Here is a 10,661-nt window from a genome sequence, read left to right as displayed (position 1 = left end):
GCCCCCCCAGGGATCCCCTGCCAGATGTGACGTCTGAGCTGTCCCTGCCGAGGCAGCCGGAGATTTCTGTCACAAGGAAGGCCAGGACCCCCCGGGCTGGGCGTCACCGAGGGGGAGAAGGCGGGGAGACGCGGCCCCGGCCTGAGCCGCACAGGTCACCGTCAGTGCTGCTGAGGGGAGAGGGGTGGTGCCCACTTTTGGTCAAATGCTTGACGACAGAGGCGCGTGGAGCCCTGTGGACGTGCAACTCAGACGCAAGGTGAAGTCAGAGGAACGGACGCCCGCGGGCCCTGGTCCTTGCTCGTGCTGACCCCTTTCTCGCACACCCTCCCGGTGCTTGGCTGCTGCGGGAAGCGTCAGCCAGACGGCCGGGCCCTCGGGTACAAGGTGAGTCCGCGCCCGTTCCTCGTGACCCTGGGCGGAGTCTTCCTCCGCAGCCACACCGGCCCTGGGGCCACACAGAATCAGCGGGCACGGGCACCACGGCGTCTGAGCCAGCATGTCGCCGCCGAGGGCCGCGCCTCTGCACCAGGCGGAGGGCCGTGCTGACGCCGGCTGAGCCGCGCTGTCGAGGGAGGAAAGGTGCAGGCGGACACGCAGGAATGGGGCGAGACCCATCTCTGCAATAAAACTCTCAACTAGAGGCTGTGCTTCTGGAACTCTCCGGGAGCCCCTGGAGACTGGCACGCTGCAATACACTGCTGAGGCAGGCACAGCGCTAAGGCTAGATTATAAATACGCTCTGCACGCAGAACACATCCACCCTGAGCCAGGCCGCCGCTCACACGTTAAGGCAAGCGGCACACGTTGCCAGACATGAAAGAATGTAAACAACCGTCCAGGAGATTTTCTAGAATCTACGACTCAGGAGGAGAATCCACGCGCGCGAAGGAGCCACGGAGAGGAGACAACGAGGACCTGCCTGCCACGGAGCAGCCAAGACGGGCTGTGCCAGGCGCGGGGGACGTGGGGGGTCCGCTCCCGAGGCGGGTGGGGGTGTGCAGCCAGGAGTGAGCAAGACGGGCTCCGTGCATGGGCCTGAGGACCGAGCACCGTAACCTCACGGAGAGAAGAGGGTAGGCACCCAGCACGGGGAACGGCACGAGCAGAGGCTGGGGGCGGGAGGAGCGGAAGGCGAGCAGGACGGAGATGAGGAAGGGAGGCTCGCGGTGCAGCTGCGGAGGAGGCAGGGCCGCGCCTGGCTCTTGCACACCAAGCTGTAAGCGTGACAGTCGCCGCTGGCTCTCCAGCAGCTGTGAACTTGTCCCTTACCTTCAGGGTGGAGGACAGGCTGGAATAGGGAAGGGGGCGTAGGGTGGCTTTGTCACCACCTGGCTTCGACTGGAACGGTGGTAGCAGAGATTGAGACACAGACGCAGTCCGGACACGGGGTCGATAGCGCTGGGTGGGTGCGGGCGACGGAGAAGGGTGGCACGGAGGGTCCCACACAGCTGGCCTGGCTGGTCCCCCCGAACACAGGCCTGAAGTGAAGGCCAAGTGCAAGCACTTCGTGGGGACTATGATCCAGGATGAGGAGGGGAGGCGACCTCGGGACTCGTTTCCGAGTCGACTACCCTGGGCACCCAAGCGGCACTCAGTCCTACCTCTGGCATTAGGAGGTCTTCTCTCTCTCTTTTTTAAAAAAAATTTAAAGTGTTTTATTTATTTCTGAGAGAGAGAGAGAGAGAGAGAGAGAGAGAGAGACAGCGTGAGCAGGGGAGGGTCAGAGAGAGAGGGAGTCACAGACTCCGAAGAGGCTCCGGGCTCTGAGCCGGCAGCACAGAGCCCGACGCGGGGCTCCAACTCATGAACTGCAAGGTCATGACCTGAGCTGAAGTCGGACGCTCCCCTGACGGAGCCGCCCAGGTACCCGGGTATTGTCTGTCTCGCTCCATTTAGACAAGTCGGGTGTGAGCGGAGGATCGGCGCGATCCTTTACCATCTGCACGGACGGGGTTGACGCTGGCCTAGCTCCTCCGTCTGTTCCTCTGAAATCCGACGAGGTGGATCGTTACCCGGGAAGGGCGCTGCTGACAGCAGTGACGCCGGTTGGCGCGCCGCACCGGGACCTGTTGGCCTCTGCGTGCTCTCAGGCCCCCGGGGGGCAGGCCCTGGGGCTGAACTCCCCTCAAGGCGGGACCCGCCCTGGGCACACGTCTGCTGGAAGTCGTGCCAGTCCTCTTAAGCTGTACCTGGGACATGGAGCTCTTAGGCCAGGTGGCTGCGCCCATCCACCTGCATCTTGCTCTTTCACGTCTCAGCTGTCATGTCACAGGAAAGGGGAACATAGAGGATGAGGCACCCTTGCTGAAATCCAGTGACCGTATACACGTGGGGCTGTTTCGTATTCTCTCTTGAGTCCACGTATCTGTATACGCATCTCTCTGCCAAGACTGCACGGCTTTAACGACTGTAGCCCTGTAAGAAATGCTTGAACTCAGGTAAGGTGCGTTTTCCGACTTGGTTTTCTTTTTCAACTTTCTTTGGACTATTCTTGGTCCTTTGCATTTTTATATAAATTTTATAATCAGCTTGCTAATATTATCAGAATCAGTGGTGGGTTTTATCTCGGTATCATGTTATATCTACAGGTCCCTTTAGGGGAGAATGGACATCTTACCTATGTTGAATCTTCTGATCCAACCACCTGGTAGAACTGTCTTTATATTCAGCCCTTCTTCAGTATCTCTCAGTGGTGTTTTATAGTGTTTAGCACACAAATTTCGCACATATGTTATTACATTCATCCCTAGTTTGTTTTTATGCTAATATATATTAAATTAAATTAAACTTAAATAAATACAATAAAATAGTAAATTAAAATCAAACTAAATTAAAATTATATGAAATTAAAATTTAAAACAACATATAGATGTAATTCATTTCTAGTGTATAGAAATAACTCATTTTTTTTGTATTGCCCTTATACCCAGCAGCCTTGCTACACCCCCTTACTCATCTGGTAGGTTACATGTAGATTCCTTAGGATTTTCTGTTAAGTGATCATCTCATATGCTGATAGGCACTTTTATTTCCTACTTTCCAATCTGTACATCCCTTACTTCTTTTTCTCAACTCAAGACCTTTCTTGCCTAAGATCTCCAGAACAATCCTGAACAGAGATGTTTTCCGTTTTGTCGTCTTCCTTGTTGTACGGGGAAAGCGTTCCGCTCTTGGCATGACATGTGATGTCATCTATCAACTTCTGTCGCCGCCCTGTATCAGGCTGAGGGGTGCTCCCTTCTATTCTTAGAATGGGCGTTTACCTTCTCATACTCATTTTCTGCATTTGGGGAGATGCTCCTGTGATTTTTCTCCATTAGTCTAGTAATATAGTCAATTACATTGGATTTTTAATGATAAGCCAACCCTGCATTCCTGGAATAAGTCCTATGTGGTCATGATGTACTATCCTTTTTACATATTACCGAGTTTTATATGCTAACATTTTGCTGTAATTTCTGCATAATGTTTATGAAGGGTGTTGGTCTGAGGTTTTCTTTTCTTGTGGTGTCTTTGGTACCAGGGTATTAAAGGCCTCATGAAATAAATTGGGAACATTCCACATGCTCCATTTTCTGAAAAAGCACATGTAGATTTGCAGTTATTTCTTCGATAAATATTTTATAATATTCACCAACAAAGCTATTTAGGCTAGGGGTTTACTGTCTAGGTTTTTAGTTATGAGTTCAATTTCTTCAGCAGATTGAGAGCCATTTGGATTTCAAACTTTTCTTTTCGTATCAGTGTGGACAGTCTACGTCTTTCAAGGAATTTGTGTATTTTGTTTAAGCTATAGGACATAGAAGCATCAAGTACAATTGTACTATTCCTTCCTTAGCTTTTGAAAAGCTGCAGGATCTGTGATGAAGTCTTTCGTTCTTGGCATTGGCAAGAGACGTCAGAGCTCTTTTCGTCATGATCAGTCTGGCCAGAGTTTGTAAACACAGAAGAAATGGGGTCCTGGGGGCTCGGTCGCCTGAGTGTCCAGCTCTTGATTTCAGCTCAGGTCATCATCTCACAGTTTGGGTTTGTGAGTTCGAGCCCTGCATTAGGTTCTTGTGCTGACAAAGCAGAGCCTACTTGGGATTCTCTCTCTCCTCTCTCTGCCCCTCCCCTGCTCATGCTCTCTCCTTCTCTCAAAATAAATAAACATTTAAAAATAAATAAAACATCAGATTCTTTATTTAAAAAAATAGAAGTAAAAAACAAATAGCTTTTGTTATTTCAATATTTAATTATTTCAATACTTCTTATTTCATTGGTTTCTGTCCTGTTCTGTATTATTGCCTTTCTTCTACTTCCTTTGTGCTTAATTGAATCTTTCTTTTTTTTTTTTCCCCAGTTTTGTAAGATTTGTAAGATGGAAGCTGAGGTCATTTCCTTGGCATCTTTTTTTTTTTTCACATATGAGTATTTAATGCTATAAATTTCCCACTAAAGCACCATCTCCTCCTTCCCACAATTTTGATTTGTTGTATTTTCTTTTTCAATTAATTTGAAATGTGCGTGTATTTCCCTGAGATGTCTCTTTGACATATGGCTTATTTGGAATTTTGTTGTTTTAAATCTCCAAGTATTTTAGGACTTTACAGATATCTTTTTGATCTCTTGTTCTGACATGACCTGAAAGCATACTTTGTATAATTTATGTTCATTTTTAATTTTGCTGAGGCATATTTTGTGGCCCAGAATAAAGTATATCTTGGCGATGTCAATGGGTATCTGAGAAGAGTGTATTTTTATTCTCAAGAAGGGTTGGTGGGGGGAGAGTTCTACACATATCAGTGAGGTCCAGGTAGCTGATGGCATTCATTCTTAATGTTTATTTTTAGAAAGAGAGGGACAGAGCACGAGTGGGGGAGGGGCAGAGAGAGACACACACAGAATCCAAAGCAGCTCCAGGCTCCGAGCTGTCAGCACAGAGCCCGACGTGGGGCTCGAACCCACGAACTGTTAAGATCATGACCTGCGCTGAAGTCGGATGGTTAACTGAGCCCCCCAGGTGCATCTGACGACATTCATTCTTTTATTCCCTTATTTATTTTGTGGTCTACTCTTTTTAACAATTACTAGGAGTAGAGCACTGACATGTTCACCTATAACTTGGGGTCCATTTTTCTTTCTATCTAGTCAGTCTCTGCTGCATATGTTTTGGTACTTCCTCATTTATGAGTGCTGCATCCTCTGGGAGAATTAATGCCATCACCGTGTAATGTCCTTCTTCATGTGTGATGATACGTCTTCCTCAAAACTCTGCTATCAAGATAGCTACTCTGGTTTTCTTTTGGCTAGTGATTGAGTGGTCTCTTCACCTTTACATTTTAAATCTATATATGTTTTCTGTTTAACGTGGCTTTCTTATGAGACATAATCTATTGGGGTCTTGCTTTTTTTTTTTTTTAAATCCAATCTGACCATCTCCACCTTTTAACTGGTATATTTAGACCCTTCATGTTTAATGTAATTATTGATAAGATTGGCCTAAAAGTGTAATTTTGTTAGGTGCCTTCTATTTGTTTCATCTGTTTTTGTTTCTTTTTTAATGCCTTTTATGCCTTCTTTTGGTTGATTGAGCATTTTTGTAATCATTTTTATGTCCTTTTGAATTATTACTTATCCTTCTTTTAAAACATTGTAGTGTCTGTCCTAAAGTTTATAATATAGATCTTAAATTACTCAGAGTCTACCTTCATATAGTATTAGACCACCTCATATGGGGTGTGAGGAACTTACAACAATATTCTTCCCTTCCTCTCATCCTTCCCGACGTTACCATACGTTTCCCTGTGGGTATGCCACCACATGACACCGTATTTCCTGTAAATAGCAGCTCTCACTTATACCAATTAAAAATAAGGGGAGAAAAGAGTGTATCTCGTCTTCATCCCTTCCATTTCTGGCAGTCTTCGTTGCAAAGACCCAGTTAGGGGCCTGATACCTTTCTTTCCGATAGATGGACAGTCAGTTACCATTTCTTACAGATTATGTGCCGGCAATAAATTCCCATAGTTTTGCTTTGTCTTATCCTTAATTTTTAACATATATTTCCTCTGGTATAGAAAGTTGAACCAACACTTCTTTTTTCTTTGAAGGCCACACGGATATCACTTCAGTTTCATCCAGTTTACATGGTTTCTTATCTTTTCTTCTCTGCACGTCATGTGTCTGTTTGTAGTCTGGTTGTCTTAGAGATGTTTTTCTGTCTTTTCCCAGCAGCTTGACTATGTCATGCACATGGCGTTTTTGTTTTGTTTTGTTTATTTGTTTTATTTATTTTTTTTTTGAGCATTTATCCTGATGCATATTCTCTGAGCTTTGATCTACGGTTTGGTGACTGTCATTAATTTTGGAAAAATTTCAGCCATTTTTCTTCAGACAGTTCTGCTCCCCCTGCTCCTGGATGCACAGCTCTGTCTTCCGTACCATTCTGCCTTATCTTCACGTCTCAGTGAGGAGGTTTCTGTAAAACGGCTTTCAGATTCCTGACTCTCCTCGGCTCCGTTGAGCTCACCGATGAGCCTATTGAAACCATTCACTTTTTCTGTGCTTTCCACATTTGTCTCTTCTGTTTCATTCTTTGTCACGGCTTCCATATCTTTTTAAGGCAGTATTGTATTTTAAGCAAAGAATTCCAAACGACCTAAGTCTCATTCATGATGGGATCACTGAGTATGCTATTTCCATGCCATGGAACATGTGTGCAATCAGTTAAATGTGTGTATATCTACCGGCATGAAAAATCTACAACATAGGTTGTGTTAATAAAGCAAGTTTTAGGGGTGCCTGGGTGGCTCAGTCAGTTAAGCGTCTGACTTCGGCTCAGGTCATGATCTCATGGTTCGTGTGTTCGGGCCCAGTGCTGACAGCTCAGAGCCTGGAGCCTGCTTAAAATTCTGAGTCTCCCTCTCTCTCTCTGCCCCTCCCCTGCTCACGCTCTGTCTCTCTCTCAAAAGTTCATAAACATTAAAATAATTTTTAAAAAAGCAAGTTTTAGAACCATGAGTATTACCTCATTTGTGTTCTAAAATTTTCACAAAACACTTCCTACATCTCTAGAGTAACGCATATCTATACGAATCATTTAAAAATAGTCAGCAGAAGGGTAGTACAAGGACTATCCTGTCCGGAGATGGGGACGTAAAGGCAGCTCAGGTGGGATTTGAGCTTCATTAGTAGCACTTGGGGACTTTTATAACGAGTTATAAGCATATGGTAGTTTTCTATCTCCAAGTGGCTCACACACTGGGGTGACAGCGGGCGGAGGGTATGCACAGAGGCCTCGAATGTAAGGTGACGAGTAAAGGAAGTTGGAGGCCGTGGTAGGTGTGGGCAGTGTCCACGGGGCTTCGTGGCCCTTGTGGGGAACACCCTGAAGCACCCGCAGGCCTCCGCCTTCACATCTTTGCTTCCGCTCCCTCCCCCCTTTCTTCTGGTCAGCAGTGAACCAAGCAGTGGAGCCATCCTTTACGGGCCTGAATTCCACCCGTGGGGCCTAGGAAGACCATGAGCAAAGAACTGAAAAAATGAGCAAATGAATGGGGCGCCTGGGTGGCTTCGTGGGTTCGAGCCCCGCGTCGGGCTCTGTGCTGACTGCCAGCTCAGAGCCTGGAGCCTGCTTCGGATTCTGTATCTCCCTCTCTCTCTGACCCTCCCCTGCTCACGTTGTCTCTCTCTCTCTCTCTCCTAGAAATAAATAAAAATATTTTTTAAAAAAAAGAGCAAATGAAGGAACACGAACGTTGGGTAGCGATGGGGGCTCTGCAGAAAGATGGACTCGGGTGACGGGCTGGCGGCCGAGACTCGGGGCTGCTGGTGTGGACGGATCTGATCTCAAGGCACTGCAGATGGGGAGAGTGGAGGTGCGGTGGAAGGTAAAGGCCACAGCCCAGCGTCGGTGGGGTTGGAATAGGGGCTGGATGTGAGTTAGCACTGATCTGGAGGGGCGGGGGCGGGGGGGGGGGGGGGGCGTGTGCATAGCTGGGATGGTTTTGCACTGAGCAGTCATCCCGGCTTATCTCGGGGGATAAGCGGGAGCGCTCTGAAGTGCCTGCCTGAGCGCGGCTTTGCCGTGGCTGCCGGTTATCAAGGAAGGAAAGGGGACGGCGTGTTCTGTGGCGGAAGGCTGCCTGGCTGGCAGGAAACCGGGGCCACCTGGGCCCCTTCCTTCTGGCCGTGTGTGTCGGCAGCACCTGCGACATACAGCGGGCGGTGTGTTTCCCTTCACACTGCTGCCCAGGGCAGCCTCTACGGGGACGAGGCAGTCCTGGGAACTAGAATGTGCCAGGTGGTTAGACAGTGCACTTGAGAATTCGGGGACCCTCCCCTTCCCTCCGATGACTCAACATGGGCTGAGACATTTCCTCGCAGCCTGAAATGAGGAAACGGCCCACTCACATTTATATAAATGTTTACTGCATGAAGCTTCACGACGCAGAGAAAAGAACAGACAACAGCCCGAGCTCCCCTGCGGTTCCGGCGCTCGGAGCTGATGGTGGCCGGAAGCAGCTCGTCACCTTCCCCGCTCGCCCGCCGCCTGGGGTGACAGCTCTTCCTCATGAGCGCGTCTTGTTTAACTAGATTTCTTCAGGCTGCGTAACATTCTGTTCAGTCTCCATCCCAAGTTCTGCCGGGACGAACCCCCATGGACACCCAGCCCTGTCGCCCGCCCATTCGTTGCCCGGGGTCGGCGGGCCAGAGGCTCAGGTCCCGCGGGGCCGCCTCCCTGGCTGACGTTGAGCGGGAAGGCTGGGGACCCCCAGGTGCGAAGGGCAGTGGTTTCCCTGGTTCCCCCGCCTGGCAGGCATTTCCTGGGCACCCGCCGAGGCCCCCGGGAGCGGCGCGGCCGGCTGCGCACTGCTGAGGGCCGGGTGGACAGCGGCTGTGTCGGCAGCGAGCATGGAGACCAAGACACACAAGCTGTCACTTATATGGTGACGAGGGCAGTGGGGCCAAGTGACAGGTGGGGGCCTCGTAGGAGTCCACGGAGGCCGGAGCGGGGCTGGGGGCTTGGGTGGCCCCTGCCGTTCATCAGCCCAGCCAGGATGCCAGCGGTCCGGCTGCTCGCAAATGCGGGGGATGGGGGGGCTGTGATCAGGGCCAGGGGACTGGGGTGCGGGGCGACCCTGTGATCAGGGCCAGGGGACTGGGGTGCGGGCCTGGCCCTGCACCAGACATGCCACGTGCTTTTCACAGCCCGTCTGCCCACACAGCTTCTTCCTTCCTGAGGAGACTCACTTTCCCAGCACACAAGAAGGGACAGGCTGGTAGGGGCCAGACATCCTGCTCGGCCCATGTCCCTGGCCTTGCCCGGCTCACCTGGCCCCGTGGCCCCCTCCTGTCTGTCCCGTCTCTTTCCCTGCACACACCCAGGTCCCCACCCCAGACACCTGCCCAGCAGGAAGACACCCCATGGTGCAGGCCCGGACTTGAGGGTCCACTTGGGTTTTGGTCTCAAACACGCTGTGTCAGTTCAAAACAAAACCAACTTACAAGCAAAACCAAACCAGCCTGTTTCCAGCCGTGGGTGGGACTGTCCATCAAGCGTGGGGGCCAGCGCTCCGCTGGTCACTGCTGGACCCTCACTCTGCCTCTCATGGGATGAGCTGGGACGAGCACGGTGCTTCTCTGTCATTTCTGTCACCTGTCCCTGTGGGAAAAACCAGGAAAGCCACCACAGTGGAACAAGACGCAAAAAAATGCAAAGGTACAGAGAGAAAGCAGCTGGAGCGCGGGGTTGAGCCCATCCCGCAAATTCTCTCTCTGGCCCCACAACCGCCCGCCCCTCCCCCCACAAACATGCCGGGTGTGTCCAAGGCCCTCACCGCACACACAGGCGCGGCCCTCTCTCCAGGGCCTCTGAGTGCCCCCCCCCCGCCTCTCCTTAGCCCGCTCGGAGCCCCCACTGACCTCAGGCCTCCCCTGCTGCTCTGAAGACCCGCACCCCAGCACCCAGCACCCCAGCACCAGGCACTTCTTTGGGGTGAGCTGATTTGTGTTGGCCCACCTGCGGGGGGAGCACAGGCCCAACGGACGGGGGTCTTAGTGGACGAAGGAGGGAAGACCCACAGCGTTAGCTGAACGGGATTTGGGGTCTTTCCCGTGCGCATGTTTATATTTTCCGTCTTTTCTACAACGATCACTTGTGAATATTCCTTGTACATAAATAAAGGGAAAAGTCTCTAATAGGAAAAAGATGTGAACGCCATGGGAACGGCAGAGCAGTGACCCTGTGGTAACATAGTAAGTGGGGGAAAAGGATGCGGAGTATGTTTTCACAGCTACGGGTTGAGCAATCGTGAGTGTTTCGGAGGAGAAAGCCTATTTTTTTGCCTTTTTTTTTTTTTTTTTTTTTTTGCTGTTGAAGCACTTTTCATTGCACAGAATGCCCTTTGAAGCTGGCCTTCCCCCCAAAGCCTGCAAAGGTAGGCTCATCTCTGCCTCTCTGCCTCGGGGCGTCCACCTGGAGAAGGTGAGCCCTGGAGGAGGAGAGGAGAGGGGAGGAGGGGAGGGGGGAGCAGGGGAGAGGAGAGGAGAGAGGAGAGGAGGGGAGAGGAAGGGAGATGAGGGGAGGAAGGAGACAGGAGGGGAGGAGGGGAGGTGAGCCCTGGAGGAGGAGAGGAGAGGGGAAGTGGGCCCCAGGTCACTGTGCAGGGCAGGGA

At 50.7% G+C, this 10,661-nt stretch overlaps 1 long non-coding RNA gene across 1 annotated transcript in view; it reads left to right on the top strand.

Annotated features, from left to right (window-relative positions):
• LOC144224436 (uncharacterized) overlaps positions 1-7,680 on the top strand; it is a 13,224-nt gene extending 5,544 nt beyond the window's left edge. The window contains exon 3 of the long non-coding RNA XR_013333047.1: positions 7,444-7,680. This is a non-coding gene — a long non-coding RNA (uncharacterized LOC144224436). The remainder of the gene's footprint in view (positions 1-7,443) is intronic.
• Positions 7,681-10,661: the final 2,981 nt, after the last annotated feature.

Source organism: Crocuta crocuta, unplaced genomic scaffold (assembly GCF_008692635.1).
Source record: "Crocuta crocuta isolate KB4526 unplaced genomic scaffold, BGI_CrCroc_1.0 scaffold675, whole genome shotgun sequence".
In the NCBI taxonomy this organism is placed as follows: domain Eukaryota; kingdom Metazoa; phylum Chordata; class Mammalia; order Carnivora; family Hyaenidae; genus Crocuta; species Crocuta crocuta.
Note: the sequence above shows the minus strand (reverse complement) of the source record. Positions and strands in the feature narration are given on the sequence as shown.